At 41.8% G+C, this 25,990-nt stretch overlaps 1 long non-coding RNA gene and 1 other non-coding gene across 3 annotated transcripts; both read left to right on the forward strand.

The window, feature by feature from the left end:
• The first annotated feature begins 4,894 nt into the window (after positions 1-4,894).
• LOC130409864 (U6 spliceosomal RNA) lies at positions 4,895-4,998 on the forward strand. The gene has a single exon (XR_008904929.1). It is a non-coding gene; the product is annotated as a U6 spliceosomal RNA (small nuclear RNA).
• Positions 4,999-5,839: 841 nt separating this feature from the next.
• Positions 5,840-25,512, forward strand: LOC130409252 (uncharacterized). Of its 2 annotated transcripts, none has more exons than XR_008904837.1 (5): positions 5,840-5,880; positions 23,596-23,673; positions 23,754-23,801; positions 23,871-23,996; positions 24,112-25,512. It is a non-coding gene; the product is annotated as an uncharacterized LOC130409252 (long non-coding RNA). The 2 variants fall into 2 exon arrangements; XR_008904836.1 differs by lacking the exon at positions 5,840-5,880 and adding an exon at positions 23,400-23,483.
• The last annotated feature ends 478 nt before the right edge of the window (positions 25,513-25,990 follow it).

Consider the following 25,990-nt stretch of genomic DNA (forward strand, 5'->3'; position numbering starts at 1 on the left):
GTATGTCTGTCTTTTGTTGTTTTCACCTTTTTCTTGTTTTTACAGGTTTATGCCTTTAGTTGTTTTTCTTGTATTCAATGTGTCTCATGTACAGCTGCTTTGTAACAATGAAAATTGTAAAAAGTGCTATAAAAATAAAGTTGAGTTGAGTTGAGAGTAGGTTGTTTCAGAAGCATTTTTGATGCATGCAACATCTTTCCTAAAGTCTATGAAGACAAATAAAATCTACCGATTATAGTTTGTAATCTCATATATAGATAGTAGCGGCGAGGTTGAACCAGTGCAAAATATATGACAGGTTCATCCGCATGAAAACACAGGTAGTCCAAAAGATGCACGGATATTTAGTGCAATAAACTGTGATTGCACAAAACCGGCACATGGAGTACATTTTTTAATTATTCACAGATAGCGTTACAAATATTATTCATTTTGCAATATTTATACATCTGGTTTGGGCAGATGACATAGTCATGTGACTGTTACAATAAAATATTAAAATGGCCAATTTATTGGTAGCTTATTTGTTGATCATAAAGACCTCCCTACTACCCCTTAACTTAGACTTTATTATAAAATACCTTACACCAAAATCGAAGCAGAAAAACTTAAAATGGCCTAGTTAGCCTGTGAATATGGCATCAGAATGAGATGAGAGAAATAAAAGGTGAATGAATGATATATATACTGCAACTGATGCTGATGGCAGATGCTGATGACAGTTCATCCATTCATCTGAATGACCTGTTCATTCACTACGAGACGAGCACGAAATTTTGTCCACATAATATTACCGCTGCAGTCAAGAAAAAAAACATTTTACAAACTTTGGTTTGTATCTGGACTTTTATTATCAGCTGATATTATCACAGCTACATCTACAGTATCTGGAATAATTGTATCAACTAAAAGTATGAGTACTAAGATAAATAAGGTATGTCTAAACTTCATTATTCACTCAGACATATGACTGGTGATGGATGGATTCATATACAAAGGCAACGACTCTAAAGAAATTAAACTATCTATGAAGGAATCATGAAATTATGCCTTCCCCTTCCAAAAAAGCCAACAATGGACAGCAAGTGATGTTAAAGTCTTTTCTAGTCATTGATGTACAGCAACAATTTGTATCTGACTGACTTGCAGCCTTTAACAGAAAATATTTTTTCATCCGGGGGGAAATAGAGCATGTTTTTCGCTACTAAGTATGTCAGGTCAAGATCAAAATGTATGTTTAGACTGTTTCAGCCAAAACACACCAATGCACATGTCTCAGTTCCAGCAGCAGGAAAGGAATAATATGATCCACCAGGTGTTCATCTATTAGACATGAGTGTCCAAATCGACCTGTAGAACAGTCAGTGATTAAGCTAAAATATTTTTGACTTGAAAAAAAAACTTTCAGAATAGACTAATGAAAATAATTTAAAGAATAATTGTTGAATAAATTCAAATGCAGTGGTTTAATACATACTTGTTATGTGTTCGTAAATATGACTTTCCATTTCCTCTGTGTTCATCTGATGTTCTTTTCTGTCTTTACCTTTCCTCCAGAAATCCAGAGCAAAACGGACGATTTCAGCTTGACCTGCATTACTATAAATAAACAATTTGTCAAGGGTATATTATGAAATCATAGGTCTTTTTTATGTTTCATCAAATATAAACATTGAGCGAGGAAAAGTGATACATTTCCATGAATCCACTGTTTAAGTTGAGCCTGCATATACACAGAATAAATGTATAAAAAAATCCTAAATATATTACATATAATATATTGTTGTCTTTTTTATTTACATTTATGCATTTAGCAGATGCTTTTATCCAAAGCAACTTATATTGCAATATCCTATACATTTAAACAATGGTATGTGCATTCCCCTGGGAACGAACCCGGAACTTCAACCTCACGTTGTTAACGCAATGGTCTTACCACCGAGCTACAGGAAAGCTGTTTACCATAACAATTGCTATGACCATTTTTACAGTTCACCTAACAATTTTCCTAAACTCTTAACACAGCAACACACCTAAAACACATGATTGATAGATCTGTTCATCTTATGCTCAAAATCACACATTGTAAACCAAATCACTAAAACATGTTCTCTACTGAGAGGAACATTCAGTCAATTATATCTAAATGTCATAAACACAATAACATCAGATGGAATAACAGAAACTGCATTGTATTATATGTGTCATGTCTGCCCTTATACAATATTCTGGACAATAAATAAATACAAAAAATCCAGACAATGAATGCCACTGTGTCCCAGCTGAGATTTGTCTGTAGTCATTCACCAGCCTCTCTGTATGATATGACAGGGATTTTCAAACTGGGGTCCGTGGAAAAAAACCTACATTTATTAAATGAAATGTAACTGTTTCTTAAAACATAAAAAATGAAAAAGGATCCCAGGTTTATCGTACAGTGATGTTCAGTCCCTCACTATACATGTTTATGACAGCAGCTGTAAATATAGACTACGAATTGATTTAAATATTTGCATAACTTCAATTAGCCATTTCTCCTTAGCAATGTCATAAAATACAGGTGATATATTTGCGTTCAGCTGTTCACTTGGACTTTAGCCTATAAATTAGATTTAGAACATGATGTTATCCGTTTTGAGAAGAAAAAAAAAAGGATTTGTAAATTTGGCAGGTAAAATACATAATTTTGGTCTTGGTTGAGCTTGTGTGTTAAAGAAGTTAAAGCATTTTAAATTTGTGTTAAATGTATACATTTTGTGTCAAAGCAAAAAGAAATGTGTTATTTGTATTGCCTACACAGTCAGTGATAACTGTGTGGAATATTGGAAAAATTGAATCCATGAGAGCCTGACTTCCCTGGTACTTTGCTGACTGTGTTTTGTGTGGAAAGTGATATGTGGCTATGAACATGTGGATATGTTTGCTCTTTTCCCCCATTTCATAAATATTCCTTGAAATAAACTTGTTGAGATGAGTTTTTCCTACTCCTGATGGTCCATTTAAAGAAAGCACTAGTGGTTTTGTGGATTTGGATCTTTCATAAAGGCAGACACAGCTTTCAGTGTCGATTCCAATGCAATGTGCTGCCCATATAGAGACTTTCTAAGATCTTTCCCAAACCCTGACAATATTAAGATTGGTTACAGTAACACACAAACAAAAGGGAGTTAATTACTGACCTCACAAATTTACAAACATAAAACTAACATATTTCTCAGATTAAAGCTAATTTAGTTTTTCTCACCTTTAGAATCGAAAGGTCGTAAATCATCTTTGTCAGAAAACACATTGAAAAATTCAAAGACTCCTTCCACAACTGTTACAATATGTAACAAAAGAAACAACCCAAATATTTTCCTGATTTCATTGTAAAAGCTGCTTTCTTGTGTTGCATTTGTAATGAGAAAGTCTGACGGTACTGTGCACATTTTCAAACATGCCTTTCCAAGAATGAAGTTTGACAACCACACAGAGGCGGAGCTACACTTTAAAATCAGGGGTGGCAAAGGGGTGTCAAGGTAAAAATAAATTATTTTCCACAAAATGTATATATGTAACGCCCCCTACCCCTTCGTATGGTGTGATTTACCCAAAACTTTGCTTTAGGGCGGGCGACGGGTTCAACTATTTTGTCTCTCGCCTAAAAAAATATATAATACAACTATCCTACTCTGATGCAACTACCTAGTACTTAGAAAATGTAAAGGAAGGAACAGGGTTAAGTACTATTTCAAAAGAATTTAATTAAAGAATAAAGTAACTATAAAACCAGAAATAAAATATTAAATAAAAGATTTGGTTCTTGTCAAGAAATTAGTTCAGCAAAACATTACTATAAATTCACAGTATAAAGAATAGTAAACAGTCAAAATACCTGAATGAATATACAAGTTACCACAGTACAACAATACTGAGTGAACTACCTGGTATACGCTTGCACAATCGTGAAGCTCTGAAATAGTACACTTTACGTGCACTAAAATTAACAGCCGGTTTTACACATGTTAACAAAACTGTAAACACTTACACAATAAAGCAAGTGGGCCCACTCACACACTCAATCGTACTCACACAACCCCCCGATGCAGGCCCGTGTCGTTGCTGGAGTGCGTAGAGGCCTGTGAAACTTAAATTGGCCGCTTCGCTCAAGTGAGCAGATAAACGTAGAAACATAGTACATAGGCTCTTTAATCAAAAGCACCAGTATAATCGCCTGCAGGATCCTGAAGCTGTGTATGATGTGATTAATTCACCTAGCACTCCCGGGAATGAGACTATACCACTGAGTGCTGAAGAGGACCTGGAAGAATCAAATCCAGCAGAAGCAGGAGGTCTGGAGCAGGAAGGGGGAGAGACCCGAGACGAGACGCCTCCGAAAGATGTGGTAGAACATGTCCCTTTACGCCCCAGAAGAGAAATTAGTCCCGTTATAAAGCTTAGCTACGATAGACTGGGTCAGTCATAGCCGCCCTTTAACTTTAGTACATAGAGGAATGATAGTAAATGTTGAGGAACGTGTAAAGCTAAGGGAAAACTTATGCAACACAGTGTGGTGTCACCCTTTAGCTCTATGTTCGAAGTGTGATCAGTTAACAATTTCTTTGGAGCCCAGGTTATCTGTCACAGTTTAAAGTAATCTCATGGGGGCATGAGATAGTCTAGAAGGGGGAGAGTGTAACCCGTATTGAACAAGAGAACTAGGAGGAATGGGGTTAAATCATTTATTTTTCAGTTTTTTCTGGTGTGTTTAATATATGTATAAGCCTTTTGTGTTTCTTGTCTCTAATTCCGAGATAAGGTAATTTAAAACAATTACGTTCATACGCACAATGTCCCTTACGTCTTTCTACGTAAGGTTTGGTTGAATTTCACATGTAAAACACGTGTGTGTGCAATATAGTTTGCTGTGTGTAATGTTATTGGATCGATACAGAGAAGATTAGCATGGTCACTTGCGCAAAGATGACACGCATAATCGTGGAGCGGATTCAAATTTATGTACTGTCAATGATAGCACTGATCAATGATTAAATTAAAGGCTGTTTAGGAGCCCGGCGTGAAGCGGAGGGATCTTAAATCAGCCTGAAGGGGTTGTATTCGCTATAACAACCGCCTCGCTATACATTATCCCGCTTATTACATGGCTACCTACCAAATAAATAAATAATTTGACACAACATATTGATTTAAAAGGGAGTTTATTGATTTAAAAACTATTTAAAAACTAAAGAAAATAGTCCGTTCGGTCTCTACGGTTAGAATCCTGCGTCCATGGCAACGCTCTGTTTTTCATGACAACGGTCTGTTATACTAAGATTAGTGCTGCATTACACGTGCCAATATGAATAAGCCTACCTAATGTCTGTGATTGTTGCTGAACATTTGCTAACGACATGTTTTAAGCATATTCACGCAGGCGTGACAGTATTAGTCAGTCAGTTTCACGACTAGTAATGCTCATGAAGTATTAATGCTAAGCCAGGGCTCTCAAGTGTCACCCATTGAGCGTGACAGTCACTCATTTCGGTCTCTTGTCACGCACTCCCGCCACACATTGTATTTCTCACGCAGAAAAACTATTTATAATACATTTAATATGCCGCAGCGCCCTAAAGTTATCTGGTCGCGCCGCTCTCACTATGGAAACTGGCAGGAATCAAGCGCGTCTCCCCTGGAGTTTTTAATCGAGCCTGCCACTTATCAGCCAATCAAAAAAAGAAATAGGCTACACAATAGCCAATCAGAAAATAGCACGATTGTATCTGGGTAAGATTTAACGCAACAACCAATGAAAAAAAAGCATCCTGGAATTGTTTACCATATTTCTCGTTCACCAACAGAGGAAACCACTGGAGCTCCGAGCCTCACTTTAAGCACAAAGTAAGTAATGATCTCCTGTTACAACAAATTCACAACTTGTTTGACACAAACAATGACAACTTGACTGCTGTTAGAGAATGTTTCCCAGATAATTAGCATCAGTTTTTCATGATTGTCTGTTGTTAAGGCAACAAACACTTACAACAAACAACACCAGAGGCGGTCTTAACATAGAGGCATAGGTAGGCGGCTGCTTGGGGCCCCCTACCAGCGGTCATAATAGGTGGGCCCCGAACCAACCTTATTTTTTATTTTTATAAAATTTAAAATAAAAAATAAACAAAACCCTTATCATCATGAACACTTCAAAGCATGGTAAATTGTATTAATATTCTTAAGAAATACGTTGAAACTTTGAAGTAGTAGTTAAAATGTTTCATGTTTATCTGTCACTACACACATACACCCCCTTCTATCACAATGAAATGGACTCGTCCGTAACCGTGCGCGCTGCGCGGCGCGAAAGATAAACACAGAGTGACAGGACTGGGTTTGTACACAAACAGAGACGAATCACGACAAAAATAAACGCGAAAATGAAACGGTCTTACCCAAGCGGCTCAGATAAAAGAAAAAAGCGAAAAGACATCGATAAATACTTGGCAACGCTGCCAAAGATGACAAATTTTTTTAGTGCTGTTGTTGAGGACACTGACAGGAACAACAACGGCGTCCAAACTGTACAGGCCTGTACAGCAGCAGCAGCAGCTAGCAGTGAAGTGGCGCTAAATAACGTGAACCAAGATGAAATTGAAGAGGACTTCACGTTGTTGCCGCCCGCTGTCACCGGCGACAGTGTCAATGACGTGGAAGAGTTGTCCAGTGGTGGCCACTTTGACACTGATGATGACCATGATGGGGCTTTGGTGAGTCAACCGCCTAGTTTAGCTAGTAATAGCCACAGCCCTACACTGATAAAAAATATTTTGTGGTGACGTAAATAACGTTACTACAGAAAAACCGAATTTAACCCTTATGTAATTTAATCCAGGGGTCAGCTGTGGCCTGGTGGTTAGAGAGTTGGGCTTGTGATCAGAAGGTTGCTGGTTCCAATCTCAGTGCCAGCAGGTCATTACTGAAGTGCCCTTGAGCAAGACACCTTACCCCTGATTGATCTGCAGTGATGTGTCACTGTATACAAACTACTTGTAAGTCGCTTTGGACAAAAGCGTCTGCCAAATGAATAAATGTAAATGTTATGTTGGGGATGTTTTCGTCCACTATGTGTTGCTGTTGAGTGTTATTTTGGCCACAACTTTCTCTTTGTCACAGAAAATGGAATGATTGTTGGTGACAAATCTTATTTTGACACATATTTTGGGAAAATGCTTTGAACATTTTTCAAAACTAAACGATATTCAATTTTTTGCATAAATCTGTTAATCAACCTCAGTCCTTATCAAAACTGCTAAATGTTTAAGGAAAAATCCTGGAAATGTTTACTCTTTTTATTGCAAATGATTTTTTCAAAAACTGTAAAGAACACACACAAAACGACTTAATTTCAATATAAAAAGTGATTGTGTACTGGATTTTTTGTGAAAAATTAGTAACAACATTGGCTTTGATGCATTGTTAGTTTTTGTGCATAATCAGATTACACTTTTTCTCCCTCATTTACTGTCCGTGGGTGTTTTTGCCCAGTTGACTTCCATTAAAACAACATTTTGTGATTGCATAGCCATGACACCATATAATCATGCATTCTGATTGGTGGTGGTTTTCCCTTCTGGGAAGAGGTACAATTTGTAATTGTACAAATATAACAGAGTATAACAGCATATAAATGAGGAAGAAAAAATAAAAAGCTGCACAAAAACTAACAATGAATCAAAGCCAATGTTGTTCCTAATCTTTCACACCCCAAGACTTTGATAAAAGGTAAAAAAATATCTCTCTCTCTGTCTCTCTCTCTCTCTCTCTCGCTCTCTTTCACACACATGCACGCACACACACCATATCATGTACATAGGTTTGTTTCTAGAATGTTAGAAATGTTCAATCTAAAATGTAATGTCAATTCATCTTGTACACAGGGTTGTTTGTAGATTTTTTGAAATGTTATATTGATTTGATCTTAAAAAAATAATAAACAGTGCTTGTTTTCCTGGCATTTTGGCAAAGACGTGTTAAACCTTATTCTCTATTGGGATCCATCGTGACTATTAGTTTGTGTGGTGGTACACTTTGTGTGTTCTCTGCTGTCCATCTTCATTTTGAAGTAAATATTTTTCTTTTAAAGATCGGATAGTGGGGCCCCATACACACCTTCGCCTGGGGCCCCCAATTTGCTAAATCCGCCACTGAACAACACCAGTCATAATCTCTCTCTCTCTCTCTCTCTCACAAACACTCGCACTCAAACACACACACACACGCACACACACACAAATTTTATAAATGGTAATTGAATAAACACTTTGTATTTGGTGAAATTGTCAGTGTCATGTGTCAGATATTTTCTTCTGGGGGGGGGGTGTCACTCTTGCCTGTCTTCAAAACTTGAGAGCCCTGCTAAGCACTAAAGTGCAACGTCTCCCTTACTTCCCGTTAAAACACTACTTCGTTTAATTTAATATCAATAAAAGCCGTACATACCAGCAAAATGCTCTTCATCGATCCCGTGTGCTATCGGCGTTGTTTTGGAGCCGTTTGGAGCACGTCACGAAGGTGCTGCGTGTCATCTTAACCAATGAAAAGTGTAGCAGCAACAGCACGCTGCGGCTGCACGCTTGTGCGTGCTGCATAAGGATGCATTCACGTCCGCTGGGAGATTTGGGAAATGTTCGTAATAATCTAACAGTGTAATGTTTTCAGCGGGGTGGCAACAGGGGTGGCAAGGACTTCGTCTGGGGTGGCAATTGCCACCCCAACTAGCCCTCTGGCTCCGCCACTGCAACCACACCTACAATACACTACAAAATACAACGTTTTTTTAAACAACAACCGAAGTTGACCAAAATGCTGCCTAACTATAAAAACCACACTCTAAAAGGATCCTTAAAGGATAAGGTTAAAAAAAATATTGAATGCCAAAGAGAAAAAATACAGTATATATGTAACACTACAAATAAGGGGAAGAACGATGCAAAGGGTATATTTAATCAAAAAAAATCGAAATCCAAAAGAGTAAATCCAAAAAGGGGTAACAGGCACGAAAGGAATCCACAAAAGGTATAATTCAACTGGAAAGAAACATGCAACAAGGAGAACTCTGAAACACTGGCGGGTCGGCACTAGACAGTAACGGAAAAAACAACTAGATCTGACACAGGGGAGTACACATGCCTCTGTACATATAGTGTACAAGCAATGTGAATCAGGTGCGGGTGTAATCATGATGAGTGCAAGGGATGACGGGAATTGGAGTTTGTGAGTGTCAATAGTCCGGTGAGAGTGAACTGGTGATTCCGGGTGGTGGAGTTGCTGTAGGGGGTGTGGCTGAACACTGAGGAGAGCTTGTTATAAAATACACCTATACAGTAAACCCAAAGTATAGCTGGGTAGAGCTTCACAGAGTCACGTTTCTCCATATGCTTAAGCATAAAAAGACTATCATCACGCAGCTATACAATATTTTTTTGGTGCTCTCTTCAGTGATACACACAAACATTAAAATCTAAGACCAAGAAATTTCATTTTAGGTGCATATTAGGTCTATTAGACCTAAACTTTTGTTTGTACGTTTTGTACATTTTCCAGTGATCTTGAGTTGACAACAGCAACACTGAAAATTAAGTTAACATGAATGACTGCAGAGAATTGATTTAAAGTAGTGTTGGAGTATACTAGGGCCCGGTTTCACAGACAAGGCTTAAGGCTAGTCCCAGACTAAAATGAAAGTGTGACCTGTCTCATATCAAGACACACACCAGTAATGTATTCTTGTCATTTTTACTTGCCATTCTTGACATATTCTAAGGAATATTTATAAAAGTGACTAAGGCATATACCTGGCTTATGCTATGACATGTCTGTTTAACTGTGGCTAAATATAGTACATTTCTTATACGTCATTAAAAAAATAATTGCCACCAAAATTAAAAATACGTTACGTACTGTACTCCTTAATATAATCATATTTCCATGTGGTAAAGCGATTGGAATTTTTAACATGAACCATTCAAAACATTAGCCCATGTTTATTTTTGGGTTTGTGTATCACAACAGTGTGACTATACAGTCAATGTCCTCACCTACAGTGTTATTTTAAACGTTATGTTTGGTTACGGATATGTCATTAACTTCCAGATTATTGTTTCAGAAGCTAGGCAGAAAGAGCATGACGGATAAAGTGGCTCCCCAGTTGATTTAGATGAAGGTAAAAACATGAACAAAATACATTGTACAGTGCATCTGAACACAATAACAGTAATCTGATGATTTGATGAAGGACATTTTGTGAAACAAAAGAAGGCCTACATGGAAAACATATTTGCAGTCAGCAGCTTTGCAGGATGTTACAGTTTTTCTTGAGGGCTATATTACAAATTAATGAAACAATTCGCGTTTTCTGACAACTATAAGCATATTCTCAAAATAATACACCAACTTGTACAAACCCCACACAAGAGAAGCCTCATTTTGCAAAGGTTTAACCATGTTCTCATTCAGAAAACACACAATATAATGAACTGAAGTGTCAAGATGTAAACTCAAATAGCACACATTTGTCCATCAGTAAACATTCAGTGGAAAAACTGATGACACAGCAATCAGCTGCTCAGGATAATATTAATAGGAGCACAGGTAACTCTGCATCCTAGAATCATCTACTGGGCTTTATACTACTTACAGTAAACATACTGTCAAGTTACTAATGGTCTCCACACAGCCCATTCGTACAAATTGCGTATAAATAACACGCGCTATGCATTACCGTATAATAGGGACTCCAAATTGCGATTTTGCGTGCATAAATACGCCTTTTTTTACGTGCATATGATACGCCAATTAGCGTATTTCTATATTACACAGCGATTTGTCTCATTACCCTGTCCCCTAACCCAAACCCTAAACCTAATGTTAGCGTCCGTGCATATTATAACCTCTAACCTAACCCAAACCCTAAACCTAACCTTATTATTTTAATTATTTCAGTGTTTCCTCTTCATGTACGTTTTAAAATGGCTGCTCTCCACCCAGGTACAAGCAAACATTGGCGTATCATATGCATGCAAAATCACAATTTGGCTTAAGTATTAGACGATATGCAACAGCGTGTCATTTATACGCAATTGGATGCGATAAGGTTGCTCCACACATCAATCTTAAGTCTAAAAGAGCATAGTCAACCACGGACACAAGGATCATCTCAAAAATGTCTTTACTTTGAGTCTTCAATAAACTTGTTACAATACTCACTGGTTTGCAGTTTGTTACTTTCCATTGCATTTCACATGTGATTTGAGCAGCTTTCCAACAGATTATCATAGCTTGATTAAAGTTGTCACAGTAGTCTGTCTTTTAGTTACAATAGTTCATCTCAAGTGCATAATAAATTCCAATTAGTTTGATAACCTTAAAAAAAAACTGTATAAAAATACTTAATTTTCCAAACATTGAACATCCAAACATTGACGTGGTGCTTGTTAGAATGCGACTCGCGACTCAGACAGGCAGAGACTCTGCCTGTCTGAGTTTTTTTTTTTTTTAAACGGTCAGCTGGCTCTAACCAGTTTTTTTTTACTTCACGCACTGAGTGTCTGGCACTTTCTTGCTGTATTTCTTAAAAAAAAAATAAGGAAGTAGTGGTATTTAACTATATTACAAATTAATTAGCTACACACACACACTCTCTCTGCCTGTCATCTGATGGATTTTTTTTTGTTAAACCGTCTGCTTGTTCGAAGTAGTGGTATAAAAAAACTATATTGCAAATTAATTAGCTACACACACACACACACACACATATACCTGGTGTGAAAAAAATAACAAAAAAAATTACAAAAAAATAAATAAATCACAATGATCATAAAAAAATTAAAAGTTAAAAAAAGAAAGTTATGTTGAGAAGAAAACTCTTGTTCATTACATTTTATTTCATAATTGCAACCACATGTGTTGTATTCATTGTTGCAAAACTTGTTCTGTATATAGTTTGTTTGTTATCGTGATCAAAACCATTGATCTGAAGCTCAATGCTGATGCTGTCATGTATATAGTTTTCTAATCAGCAAGAAATATAACAATTTCTGATCAACCCATATCAATTGCATGCTTAAAATCCAGTTAAAGCCCCGCCCATCTAAAGATAACCCGACCCACTTCCAGGTTAACCCCTGCCCACTTCCGGGTTATTCCCCGCCCAGTCCTAGTACAGATACGGATACAGATAATTCATATGGTTAACAGATACAGATACAGAAAATGCTGTACTCGCTCATCCCTAGTGTTAACATAACTATTTGTGCAGCTATAAGTCAAAATGGTGTTGTTCACCATCATGAAACCCTGGGCCCATATAACACTGCACACATGATTACATTCCTGGACACCTTACATGACATGCTCACTAATGTTCAGAGACCAGAGCAGACCAGATACGTAATCATATGGGACAATGTTAGTTTCCGTAGGGGTGATTTGGTCCGCAACTGGTTTACAGATCACCCACTCTTCACTGTACTCAACCACCCCCCATACTCTCAATTCTTGAATCCAATTGAAGAGTTCTTCTCTGCCTGGCGCTGGAAGATCTATGACCATCATCCCCATCAACGAATAGCCCTTTTACAGGCAATGGAGGAGGCATGTGGGGAAATTGACCAGGCATCATGTCAGGCCTGGATACGCCATTCCAGAAGATATTTTCCCCGGTGCCTTGGTCTAGAGGACATTGCATGTGATGTAGACGAAATTTTGTGGCCGGACCCAGAAAGACGACACGATGTAGACTGATTTCTTTTTTTCCTCAGTGAAATTACTATTTTGTTTTGACTTGGAAAAAAACACTTGTGTTTGTTTTGATGTATGTAAATAAACACCAGTAGTTGAAGTTTGGATCCCTCTATGTTTACAGAACTATGACAAAAGTATGACCTCAAACTGACATAGTCTACCTTGTGCACAGAGAAAGCAAAAGCCAGATGTGTTCCCTTTCTGTCGGTCTTTCGACGTTGTGTCGAGAACGACAGATGGGGTTCGCCCTTGAGAACCAATCAACTCTGACTACTATAGAAAAGGCCAATGAAATTTGGCGAATGCAATTTGCATGCCGGTCTCCGCCCCCGGATGTCCGGTATAAAAGGTAGCCGGCGTGCAGCATTCATTTACCTTTTGTTCTTTAGAGCCTTCGCTCATGACTACGAACAAAAAAGAATTCACCAAATTCTTCTTCTTCTACATTGTCGGATCTACGACGTAGAGCAGCGGATCGTCCCTACCTGCAGCGACCCCTGGGTTTCTCGGGAGTTCCGGAGGTGTTTGAGATTTTTTCAAAAAAATGTCCTTTTCAGGACTGAGCAATCTCCAGCGTGGCATGTCCCGCTGTTCTCTTGGGTGCGTCACCCTCATTGAGAAGGGGAATGTACACGATCGCTGCGTTAGGTGTTTGGGCGTCCAGCATGCTAAAGCAGCGCACTGCGGGCAAGATGTGTCATTCAGAAGTTGCGGTTAGGGTGGCTGTCTTCCTACGGGAACCAGCCACCATTTCTTCTGCTACCCGGGCCGTGACATCGGTGGCTACGGCCCCGAAGTCAGCCTTTATTAGCAGCGTTAGTGATGTGGGGACCTCTGCGAACGTAAACCCGCCAGCCAAGTGTTCACGGGCCGATCGCACCCCGATTCACTCTTCTGAACATTCCCCAACCGGCGGTGGCATACCGTCCGGATCCTCAGGCACGCACTCGGAAACGATGCGTGACATAGATGAGATGTTGCTCGCAGCATCGGAGGGAGACTGGCATCCGACTCTGACGAATCCGAGCTCCACTCCCAGCGGTCGAGCTCAGGAGGAAGCAGAAGAGATGTCAACCGTGCTAACCCGGGGATACGTGGTTCCTGAGGTCAGAGCGCGGTGTAAACCGCATCCACCCGGTGCCATGTTTTTCCCAGAAGTGCATGAGGAGCTGTGTAAAACTTGGAGCGCTCCACTCACGGACCACTCCCGTCAAACCAGCTCCGGCTCCTTTACTTCCCTCGATGGTGAGGCAGCCAAAGGCGACGTCGAGATCCCCCGGGTGGAATGTGCGCTTGCGGTACACCTGTGCCGCAGGCGGCAACCACCTGGGGGAATCGGCCACGCTTACCGTCCAAAGCGTGTAGGACTTCGGCATCACTGGTGTCGAAAGCTTGCGCTGCCGCGGGTCAGGCTGCCTCCTCTCTCTACGCCATGGCCATCCTGCAGGTCCGTCGGGCCAAGGCGTGGAGAGAGCTCAACGAGGGTAAGGCCGACCTGGGCATATTGCAGGATCTCCGTGCTGCTACTGAGTGGGGGTTCCCCTCGGGCAGGTTACGAGGCACGTCGTGGTGACGACGGACACCTCACTGCAGGGGTGGGGTGCAGTGTGCAACAAGCACGTAGTAGCGGGGCGCTGGACAGGTCCCAGTCTGCGCTGTCATTTCAATTGCCTAGAGTTGGGGACCGTGCTGCTTGCGCTGAGAAGGCTGCGGCTTGTAGTGCAGGGCCAGCACGTGCTCGTCCACCTGGACAGCACGACACCCGTAACGTACATCAATCGCCAGGGTGGCGTACACTCACATTATCTAACACAACTTGCCCGACGCCTCCTCCTGTGGAGTCAGCAGGTTATCCGCTCCCTGCGGGCCACACACATCACAGGCGAACTGAACCAGAAAGCCGACGCGCTCTCTTGTCAGTATACGCCTTGCGGAGAGTGGCGACTCCCCCCCCCCACGCAGTCCAGCTCATTGGTAGACCTCTTTGCCTCTCATGACACCACCCATTGCCCGCTTTGGTACTCCTTGTCCGAGGCCCCCCTTGGCAGACACTGTGCAAGGTCAGCGAAGAGGAGCACCAAGTGTTATAGGTTACCACGCACTGGTCTAACTGCACTTGGCTTCAGAGTTGATGCTCTGGACAGCGACTCCCCCTGAACCATTCCCCTGACAGAGGACCTGCTCTCTCAGGGAAAGGACATGTTCTGGCATCCCAGATCAGACCTCTGTCTGGTCTCTAGATGGGACGAGAAGATCCTGGGTTGGCTACTCTCCCTTTACGGAAGAGACCATCACCCAGGCTAGGGCCCCATCTACTAGGCGGTTACACGCCTCTAGACGACTCCTCTTCTCGTCCTGGTGTCTCTCTCAACGAGAAAGACCCAAGGAGGTGCTCGATCAGGATTCTGTTGGCCTTCTTACAAGACTGGAGACTAACATCTCCCCTCCACACTGAATGTGTATGTAGTCGCAATCGCCACTCATCACGACTCAGTGGATGGAAAGTTTCTAGGGCAACACAACCTGGTCACCAGGTTCCTAAGGGGCGCGAGAGGGCGGAATCCGCCTCATCTCCGCTCCATACCCTCTTGGGACCCTAACATGGGTCCAAGAGCTCCTCGGAGGTTCCGATCTTCCTCACCTGACTTGTAAGACGGCCCTCCTGTGGGTGCTCACTTCCTTCAAGAGGGTAGGGGACCTCTAAGCATTCTCTGTGTCTCCGCATTGCCTTAAATTACGTTTAGGGATACGTAGGCTCCCCATTGGGAGGAAGACCCAACCCCATCCGTGTTGTGTCCTGGACCGCACGCAGAGCTTCAGTAGCTCTGACCAGCTCCTTGTCTGTGTTGGAGGACAGCAGAAGGGGAAGGCTGTCTCCAAGCAGAGGCTGGCACTGGGTCGTGGATGCCGTTACGACGGTATTCCGATCTCAGATTCTCCCGTGCCCACTGGCAGAGAGGGCTTACTCCACACGGGGTATAGCCACCTCCGGGGCACTGGCCAGAAGCGCCTCTCTAGCAGACATCTGTAAAGCTGCGCAACCCCTGCGAAAGCGGGTTGAGCTACGCCCAAAAACCTTCGCAAGGGTTAACAACCTGAGCGTAAACCCGGTGTCACCCCATGTCCTGCGTGGCGACATGTAGGACTGGCATCCAGGAGGGCGTATGCCTGCGAAAGCACCTTCCCATCCTCCAAGAGGTTGGGTCACTGTGCTATCTACCTCTCTTCTTTACCAAACATATGGCTAAGAACAGGTATCCCACCACCTCCCTTTTTACCCAGACACTGGTTAAGAACAGGCATTCCATCCATCACTAAGCAAGCACCCCCTGGGGGTTGGCTGGGCAGAACAGTCTTATGCAAGCATTCAAAATCTGATCATCTGACATGTCCAAAATATTCCCCCTTGGGCCACTGTTAGACCTGTAATTGCTGTTTACAGCTACATGCATTACTACTCGGTCTTTGATTATTATTTAAATAAGTGATGATTAGTTTTTTGGTTTATGTATTTATGCCTTGGCACAGCTGCATTATTCAAAAACAATAGGTGTGTATAATACTTTTAATAATTCTGTTTCTTAAGATGGCAAGAGCAGTGATGAAGGCCTTTCTGTTGTTCAACTCAGTAACTTTAAAACGTCATGAAAGAAAATGATTTTAAAGGAAGAACCCAGATGATAGCGCTCATTACTTGAGATTTGAGATATGCAATGAGATATAAGAATAAACCTGGTGATGTATGTAATCCTTAACCAAAGCTTACCCACACTGTTAATGCTAAAGTTTATCATGTAAGAAATCTTAAATGGATACCTCACTACATAATTAAAGGAAAATATATTATATTTAATTCAGATTTTATTGCTGCGTTTAATAGTTATCTGTATAAGAATATATTAATAGTTAACTAATATATAATAATAGAATAGAGTTTATTTGTAGCACCGATTGAATAATTGTAATCTTATGTTGGTTTAATTTTAGACATATTTTACATATGTATAATATTGTATTAAATTGTATTGTGTTTGATGAGGCCAATAACTGTTCCATGTGTTCTGTATCAAAGCTACTTTGACCCAGGCCTCATCTAACAAATTGGGTGGGTTTTCCATCGTCTATTGCATTTTAGTTTCATTTCAACAGGATATGCTGGTCTGCTAAAGGCAGAATATAAGAAATTATACAATATACATTTTCTAGATACAATGTGACTTTGCAAGCCAGAAAGTCCCACTTACCGAAAACCGTGCAGGTTCAACCCGGTCCCACTCCACGACTGACACCAGGAAACAGAGGAACAACCAGGGAAAATAGTAATGGCATGTTGTAGCTTTATTCCTCTGTTGTCTGACATCGACCACAAAACAAGGCCAAACCGGACCCACACAGCCCAAGCAGATGAATCCCCACAACCAACAAGCCCCAACATTCCCCACAAACACCCACCCAACAACCTCCAATCAGGGCCATTGAATGCAGCTATAACTTCAAACTGCTGACATGTTATGTAAGTTTAGCATTAAATACCAAGTGTGTCTTCAGCATTAATGTGACAAGGAGTCCGTCTTTGCTCTTGGTTGGGGATGTAGTGGTCTGAGCTGGGATGGTCTGATGGTCGTATTTCACTTGGGTGGTGGTGGAATTACCTAAAATGGAGCTGGGATGGTCAGTCAGTCTGAAGCTGCAGCTGGCGTAATCTCTAGGTGGGGATAGCGGAATTTCTTCCTACCTCGGGATGGGCATCCCGAGGCGAAGGCAGAAGGAGAATAATTAGTGTAGCTGCTTGTGACAAGTTGGCCTGCACCCAATCACATCGCCATGGTAACAAAGGAAATCAGTGCCAACACCTGTCGATCGTCAGCACCTGAGGCGGATATCCAGAGGATATAAACCCCAGGAAGAGAGGAGAAAGTGTGAGTTATATCTCCACAAGGTTGATGAGATTGACACTATTTCTCTTTCTCTTCTGTTTCAAGAGTCAAGCTCCTGACGATCGACACACGAACAGAAGCAAGATTGGATCTACCCCACGAGCACGGATACCGAACACCTGAAGTACTTCATCACAGGACGGGAGTTTTCTCACTGGCATCCTGATGGATTTGTGGTGTTGCGGGACTATATCTTCACGTGTGTTACTAAATAAACCACCCTTCGGGGATTGCTGTCAACACCAACCTTGGTTGTCTCGTGTCTTAAGTCCCACACTGCTGTTCATTAACTATGCATTAAGTGAAAGCTTGGCTGAAAAGATGTGTCTTTAATCTAGATTTGAATTGGGAGAGTGTGTCTGATCCTCGAATAGTATTAGGAAGACTATTCCAGAGTTTAGGTGCTACGTATGAGAAAACTAGACCCCCTTTAGTGGATTTTTTTGCTATGTGGATTTTATCGTTCTCACCCAAGACGCACGACGCACACACTCTCAAGCGCGTCCCATTCACATCTCCACTTTTACACCTCTGTCTCTATCTATGGGTCTTTGGAACTGCCAGTCAGCTGTGAACAAGACTGACTTCATCCATGCGTTTGCCAGCCAGTCTGAGAGTCACTTTCTTGGTCTTACTGAGACTTGGATTCGTTCTGAAGACTCAACCACAACCGCTGCTCTCTCCAAAAACTACTCCTTCTCTCACACTCCCCGCCAAACTGGAAAAGGAGGAGGCACAGGTTTGCTTATCACCAATGATTGGAAATATTCCACACTATCTTCCCTATGCAACAACTATTCATTTGAATACAATGCTGTTAATATCACTTTTCCCACTCAGCTCAGCGTGGTTGTCCGTCCCCCAGGTCCTCTTCACGACTTCATTGAAGAGTTAGATGAGCTGCTCTCATCATTTCCGGAGGATAGCGGCCCTCTTGTAGTCCTTGGGGACTTCAACATCCACCTGGAGAAGCCCTATGCTTCTGACTTCCACAACCTCACTGCCTCATTCGACCTCACGCGCCTCGTCACAGCCAGTACTCACAGATCTGGAAACCAGCTGGATCTCATCTACATCCGTAACTGCACCACAGATAACATTCAAGTCATACCTCTTCACATCTCGGACCACTTCCTCATCACTTTCAACATGCTCCTTCCTACATGCACTACACCAACACCACCACCCGTTCACTTTAGACGGAACCTTCGCTCTCTCTCCCCTAGCACACTCTCTGCTAGAGTGACATTCTCTCTTCCCTCCAACTTTGCTTCTCTAGATGCTGACACTGCCACCGACACCTTATGCTCAACACTTACATCCTGTCTAGATAACCTTTGCCCTCTGTCCTTCAGACCGGCTCGTGCCACTCCCCGCTGCCCCTGGCTGTCTGACTTCATCCGTGAACAACGTAGTACACTCAGGGCTGCTGAAAGGAAATGGCGCAAGACCAAGAACCCTGCTGACCTAGAGGACTACAAGTCACTACTCTCCTCTTTCTCTGCTAGTGTTACCACAGCAAAAATGTCTTTCTATACCACCAAGGTAAGCAATGCATCTAACACTCAACAGCTTTTCAAGACATTTAACTCTTGCCTTTGCCCCAATCCTCTCCCGCCCACTTCATCATTGACTGCGGAAGACTTTGCTGTATTTTTCACTGACAAAACATCATCCATCAGCAAACAATTCTCGGTACCTCAGACCTTGGGAAACACCTCCCACACTTCAACCATCAAACTCTCCTCTTTCACCCAACTTAAGGACACTGAAGTCACCAGGCTTCTCTCCAGCCACCCCACCACCTGTCCCCTTGACCCTTTTCCCTCCGATCTCCTTCAGGCCATATCCAGCTCGCTCACACCTGCCCTCACACACATCATCAACACCTCCCTGCTCACCGGCACTTTTCTATCCACTTTCTAACAGGCCCAGGTCACGCCCCTACTGAAGAAACCAACATTGGACCCTTCTACTCCCGACAGTTACAGACCTGTCTCTCTCCTCCCATTGATAGCAAAAACACTTGAAAGGGCAGCTTTCAACCAGGTGTCTTCCTACCTATTCCAGAATAAACTACTGGATGACAAGCAGTCTGGCTTCAGAACAAACCACTCCACTGAGACGGCACTGCTATCGGTCACAGAAGCACTGCGGCTAGCCAAGGCGGAATCTAAGTCCGCGGTCCTGATTCTGCTAGACCTATTTGCAGGCTGTTTGATACTGTTAATCACCAGATACTGCTAGCAACCCTGTCATCTCTAGGAATCACAGGCTCTACCCTCCGCTGGTTCAAATCCTACCTCTCCGACAGATCCTTTAGGGTGTCATGGAGGGGCTCGCTGTCCACGGCTCACCACATGATCACTGGGGTCCCTCAGGGGTCGGTGATTCGACCGCTGCTTTTTTCCATCTACACGACATCACTGGGACCCATCATACAGACACATGGCTTCTCATATCACTGTTATGCCGACGACACCCAGATCTACATCTCGTTTCACCCAGACGATACCACTGAAGCAGCTCGCATTACAGCCTGCCTCGAGGACATCTCAGCTTGGATGAAAGACCATCACCTCCAGCTGAACCCTGCCAAGACCAAACTACTCGTGTTTCCGGCACACCCTACGTTCCAACACGATTTCAACATCCATCTTGGCAATACCAAAATCACCCATTCCAAAGCAGCCAGAAACCTCGAAGTCATATTTGATGAACAGCTGTCCTTCAATGATCACATTGCAAAGACAACACGGTCATGCCGATATGCCTTATTTAACATTATAAAGATCATACCCTATCTCACTGAGCATGCAACACAACTCCTTGTCCAGGCCCTGGTAATCTCAAGGTTGGACTACTGCAATGCTCTCCTTGCTGGTCTTCCTGCAAAGGCTATCAAACCACTTCAGCTGGTTCAGAACGCAGCAGCACGCCTCGTCTTCCAACAGCCCAAAAGGGCTCACGTGACTCCCCTTTTCGTCTCTCTTCACTGGCTACCGATTGCAGCCCGTATCAGATTCAAATCACTAATGCTTGCCTACAGGACTATCACTGGATCTGCACCGGCTTACTTCCACACTCTCCTGCACTTCTTCAACCCATCGAGATCCCTGCGTTCAGCACACCAGCGGCGTCTTGTATTGCCTTCCCATAAGGGCAGTAAATCGCTCTCCCGCTCTTTCTCATTCACAACTCCTTCCTGGTAGAACATTCTTCCTAACTCTGTCTGTTCAACCACATCTCTCACAACATTTAAAAAACTACTTAAAACCAATCTCTTATGTGAATACTTGACAAACAAATGAAAAAAAACACTAACCCTTTCTCTCAACAGGTAGCGGTCTAGCTTTTGTTGAAACTTTGTGTGGCACCTAATGTATTATGGCTCCTGTATGAACTATCGCTTATAGCTCCTAAACTCTTTGTAATTTTAGTTTAGTTAGTTATGGCTAGTGTTTTAGTTGGTCTTGTCTAGTTTAGTGTAGTTCGACAATGTTCCTGTTTACCCCTTCGTGTTATACCCTTGTGCTGTTGTTTTACCCCATCAAGGTTTTTTGTGTCATGTTGTGTATTGTTGTATTAAAGTCCTTGCCCCTTACCCGCTGTCTGCAAATGGGTCCTCTGTTCCTGTGTTCTCGTCTGCCGCCTCCATTTCATGACACTTTAAGTTCATGTATGGGTTTTAAGTCTGTTTTGTAAGGTGTCCTTGGGTGTCTTGAAAGGTAGCAACAAATAAAAAGTATTATTATAACTATTATATTTCATGGGCTTATAAATGAATAAATTGTTACTAGTAAGAATTAAATGAGAGAGCTCATTAGTTTATTTTTTTGTAGTAAAAAACGCATTAAGGATATGTGTAATTGCAGAGCTCTGTAATAAAATAGTAGAGCTCTCTAATTCAATTCTAACTACAATTCTCTCTAATTCAGATCGATACTTATCACTGTCCATAAGTGCATCTACATAAATGTTTGAAAAATATAAAATAGTCTGCATCTAGGTTCCCAGCAGCAATTGTGTCCAAACTCGATCACGGAACAGTTGCTGCTTATAGCGCTTATTAAAACAGCACAGTTTCTCAACAGCAAGGGTGTGGATTTTGGTAGGGGCCATAGGGTCAGAGATACTCTTATTGTTGGGAGAAGGGTCTTATAATACTTAAAATTGGAGAAATCATAACGGGTAACAATTCCCGTTTACATCCATAAAAATGCTCTGATCTCCTTTCCTGCTTTCCACTGAAGCCAAAGCCTTATCATTAGCTGTTACGCTTATTTGGCTGAAGGTGGCAGGCTTCCCTTCTAGTGGCTTTGGTTATAGTGTTTTTTTTTAAGTATAACTTTTTAACATGCATTTATCCATGAATTTTTTAATTGAGATTAAACATTTTACCACCAGCTGCTGTAACTCACGTCTCTAAAATGATTGGTCTATGCTTTCTTGAATTTCGCCTCTCTATCCCCCTCCACTTTATAATTGGCTTTGTCTTCTGTCGCTAACGTGTGACGTTGTACGAAGCACCACCGCGCCAAAGCAAGGTCTGTATGCAAGACTCTTGGTAATGCACGCTTACGGGAAGTGGTGAAAAAAAGCATTCTTAAACAAACAAATATTCACAAAAATACAGAACAAGTTGTGTCATACATTAGTAAGGGACAGTTTTTCCCCAATACATGACAATCCCATATTAGCTGGATGAGTTGCGAACCAATGGATGGTTGCATGCTTACTTGTACTCTTTTATCATTTGCATTTAAATTATTCAATCAAATTGAGAGTATTGGGACATTCTGAACAGATACCAAGCCAAAAAGATAATTTTAGATTAACTTGGTGCTATTATATTGGTGTCTACATCAGCGACACGGACCTTGAAAATTTAAACTGTTTAACTGTTTATCTAAATGTATTAATTGGATAAGGAAATTGTAACACAACTCAATAAAATGGAAGGAAGGAGGCGGGAACCGGCAAACATTTAAACATTTAATAAATGAATATAACAGCCGGCGGCCCCTCACGGACGACCGCCGGCGAACAAAACATGAACAAAAATATAAATACAAACATAACATAAGTTCGGGCCCGGTCCTCTCTCTTCGACGGTCCGGTCGCTCGTTCCTTTTATATTCTCCCATCTCCTACGTGATTCGAGGCCGGTGTGCGCACAGCTGGCGCTAATTCACAATTACTCACCGGACTCGAACCACGGTCTCGCCCCGCCTACTCTACTACAGAAATATTTGTATTCAGTTTAATATTTATGTTTCTATAGGCCAGCCTGGAAGAAGGATTTACTACATTTTGATGTCGATTTGAGCATGATCCATTTCTTATTACTTTAATACAGTCCGTGCCACACAGCAAAAATAGACTTGATGCATAAATGATCGCGGCACTGCACTGCACCGCACCACATCTGCATGCTGTGAAAATCATCCAATGTGTTATCATGGGCACGTATGTTTGCTTTGAATTGGCCAGAGCAGATAGGGGCAAAAACCTAAAAAATAGTTCCAGTTGCCTCTGTTAGGGAGCTGAAGACAGCCATTGGGAAGAGTAGACTGTATGTTATACTATTGGCTGAAGTATATCAGGTAGGTAATATATTAAACAGGAATATGTTTGTATTGAAGTATCTATAGGTGGTACTACTGGACCTGTCAGATATTTGGCAATGTTTCTTTAGTAATCAGGATCTGATCTGCATTAATAGAACCAGTTGAAGTCCAAAGACAACACACAAACATCACTGAGGTAGCTAAAAGAACATTAGTTATATGCAGTTGAGTGCAAGTTTACATAACACAAGTTACTTCAAAGATGAGCTATTGAATTCTAAAATGAATGATTTATTTTTCATATGCAGACCATTGTGGAACGTAGGGCTTTGTGCCAGCAACATGATTCTGAAAATAATGCATCTTCATTGGCAGACAAAGAAAAGGTATGTATTTATAAGGTATATTCAAAGAAATTTGCAGTTAATATATAAGAATATATGACCCACTAAATTTGCTATGTTAGGAGATGAGATGTCAAGTTTTCAAGGCCCAGGAAGAAAGACTGCTAAGGGTAAACTGCTTCCATTGTTAAATGTATTTATTAAGCTGTCAGACAAAATATGATTATGTATTGTCAAAGGAAATTCATGAAAGGCATCACAGGATGACATTTTTACTGGAGCCATCTGATGGTGTGCCTATAAGGTTCAAATTTCCAAATGGATAGATAAAAACGCGAAAGTGTTCTTTGTCAGAATCAATCCAGGTAATATCCTCTGGTGTTATCATTACATGTTATTTACAGTATAGTTCTTAATAAGTACTACAATTTTATTTTCTGGTAACTTTAATTATATATATTTTTTTATTTTTTTCTACAGACATTGTTTGAGTTTGTAGGGCAAGAAGATTCAGCCACTGAAATGTTCAGTGTAAGAGAAGATGGATCAGGCATTGAGATCAACAGTAGCCTATCAGTGGCAATAAAGGACCATAACATAATTCATCTGAACAGGAGGTACAGTCCTTGGAATCTATTTAGCATATTTGTGATATATGTGTCATCAATTGATTTTTTTTAATGACGAATGGAAAGCATAGCATAGATAAATACTAAAACGTAAAGCATAAAACCTGTTTAAATGGTTCCTTGTCTCACTTTCACAAAAATTCTGACCAGGGGTAGACAATGTCAGTTTTGGAGAGCCACTATCCTGCAGTTTAGCTCTGTTGTGTTTGATTAGGTCTGGAGCATAACTCTGCAGGACATTTGCTCTCCAGGACTGACATTTCTCTTTGATTCAGGCTTACTTTTCTGTAGTGAACCATTCATTTTATCCTAAATAGACTTTTCAATATAACATTAAGACAGAGAATTTCACTCCAATAAAAAAAATATCACTATTTGGAATGCTAATTTTAACACCCGAATGGTCTCACAGTCAGGGGAGAGCTCATGGGAAAAATATGCAGACAAAAGCTGGTCTGCCCAGCCCGCATGCAGGGGGTGCTTACTTAGTGATGGAGGGGATGCCTGTTCTTCACCTCGTGGGGGAGGGGGAAGGTGCTTTTCGCAGGCATACGCCCTCCTAGATATTGCCATGAACAGCAGCTACGCTAATTATTCTCTTTATTCTCTTTCCGCCTCTGCCTCGGGATGCCCATCCCGAGGTAGGAAGAAGTTCCACCATGTCCAGACGAACGACAGATGCCCATCCCCATGCCCATCCCGAGGTAGGAAGAAGTTCCACCATGTCCAGACGACCGACAGATGCCCATCCCCAATTTGAGATTACACCAGATACAGCTGCAGACTGACTGACCATCCCAGCTCCATCTAAGGCAATTCCACCAGCTGCCAAGAGAAATATGACAATCGGACCATCCCAGCTCAGACCACTACATCCCCAACCAAGAGCAAAGACGGACTATTTGTCTTATTAATGCTGAAGTTACAATATTTGGTATTAAATGCTAAACTAAAATCACATGTCACCAGTCTGAGTGCAGCTATGACACGTCAGAGGGGATCTGGCCCTCCCGGTTGAGCCTGGTTTCTCCCGAGGTTTTTTTCTCCATTAATCAATCATTGGAGTTTGGGTTCCTTGCCACAGCAGGGCAGTGTTGGCCTGCTCACCGGGAGACTGCATTCATTCATTTATTTATTTAGAAATTAGATGTTATTTATTAGAATGAACTTACTCGTTGTATAAATACCATGCACTGTGCTGTGTTTTAACTTTTCTGTTTTTCCTGTTTGCCCCTGTAAAGCTGCTTTGAAACAATACACATTGTGAAAAGCGCTATATAAATAAACTTGAATTGAATTGAATTGAATTGAATTGAATTGAATTGAAATTGAACTTGAATTCAAGACGCGGGATGATACCGGCTCTGCGCAGAGGTTGTAACACCTTGCGAAGGTGTTTGGCATAGCCCAACCCGCATCTCCACAGATGTCTGCCAGAGAGGCGCCCTCCGCCAGTGGGGCTCAAGATCTCAGCATCACGTGTGAATCGGCGGGCCCGAATTCTAGGCAACACGGAGAAGTGTGCGGAAGTGAGCACTATCAGGAGAACGGTCTTCACCGGTAAGTGAGGAAGAGCGGCGTCTCCGAGGGGCTCGAAGGGGGACCTCTTAAGGCCCACCAGGACCACGTCAAGGTCCCAAGAGGGTATGGAGCGCAAACGAGGCGGATTCAGCCTTCTCGCGGCCCTTAGGAACCTACTGATCAGGTCGAGCTGTCCCAGAGACTTTCCA

The sequence above is a fragment of the Triplophysa dalaica genome, chromosome 20, assembly GCF_015846415.1.
Source record: "Triplophysa dalaica isolate WHDGS20190420 chromosome 20, ASM1584641v1, whole genome shotgun sequence".
Classification (NCBI taxonomy): Eukaryota; Metazoa; Chordata; class Actinopteri; order Cypriniformes; family Nemacheilidae; genus Triplophysa; species Triplophysa dalaica.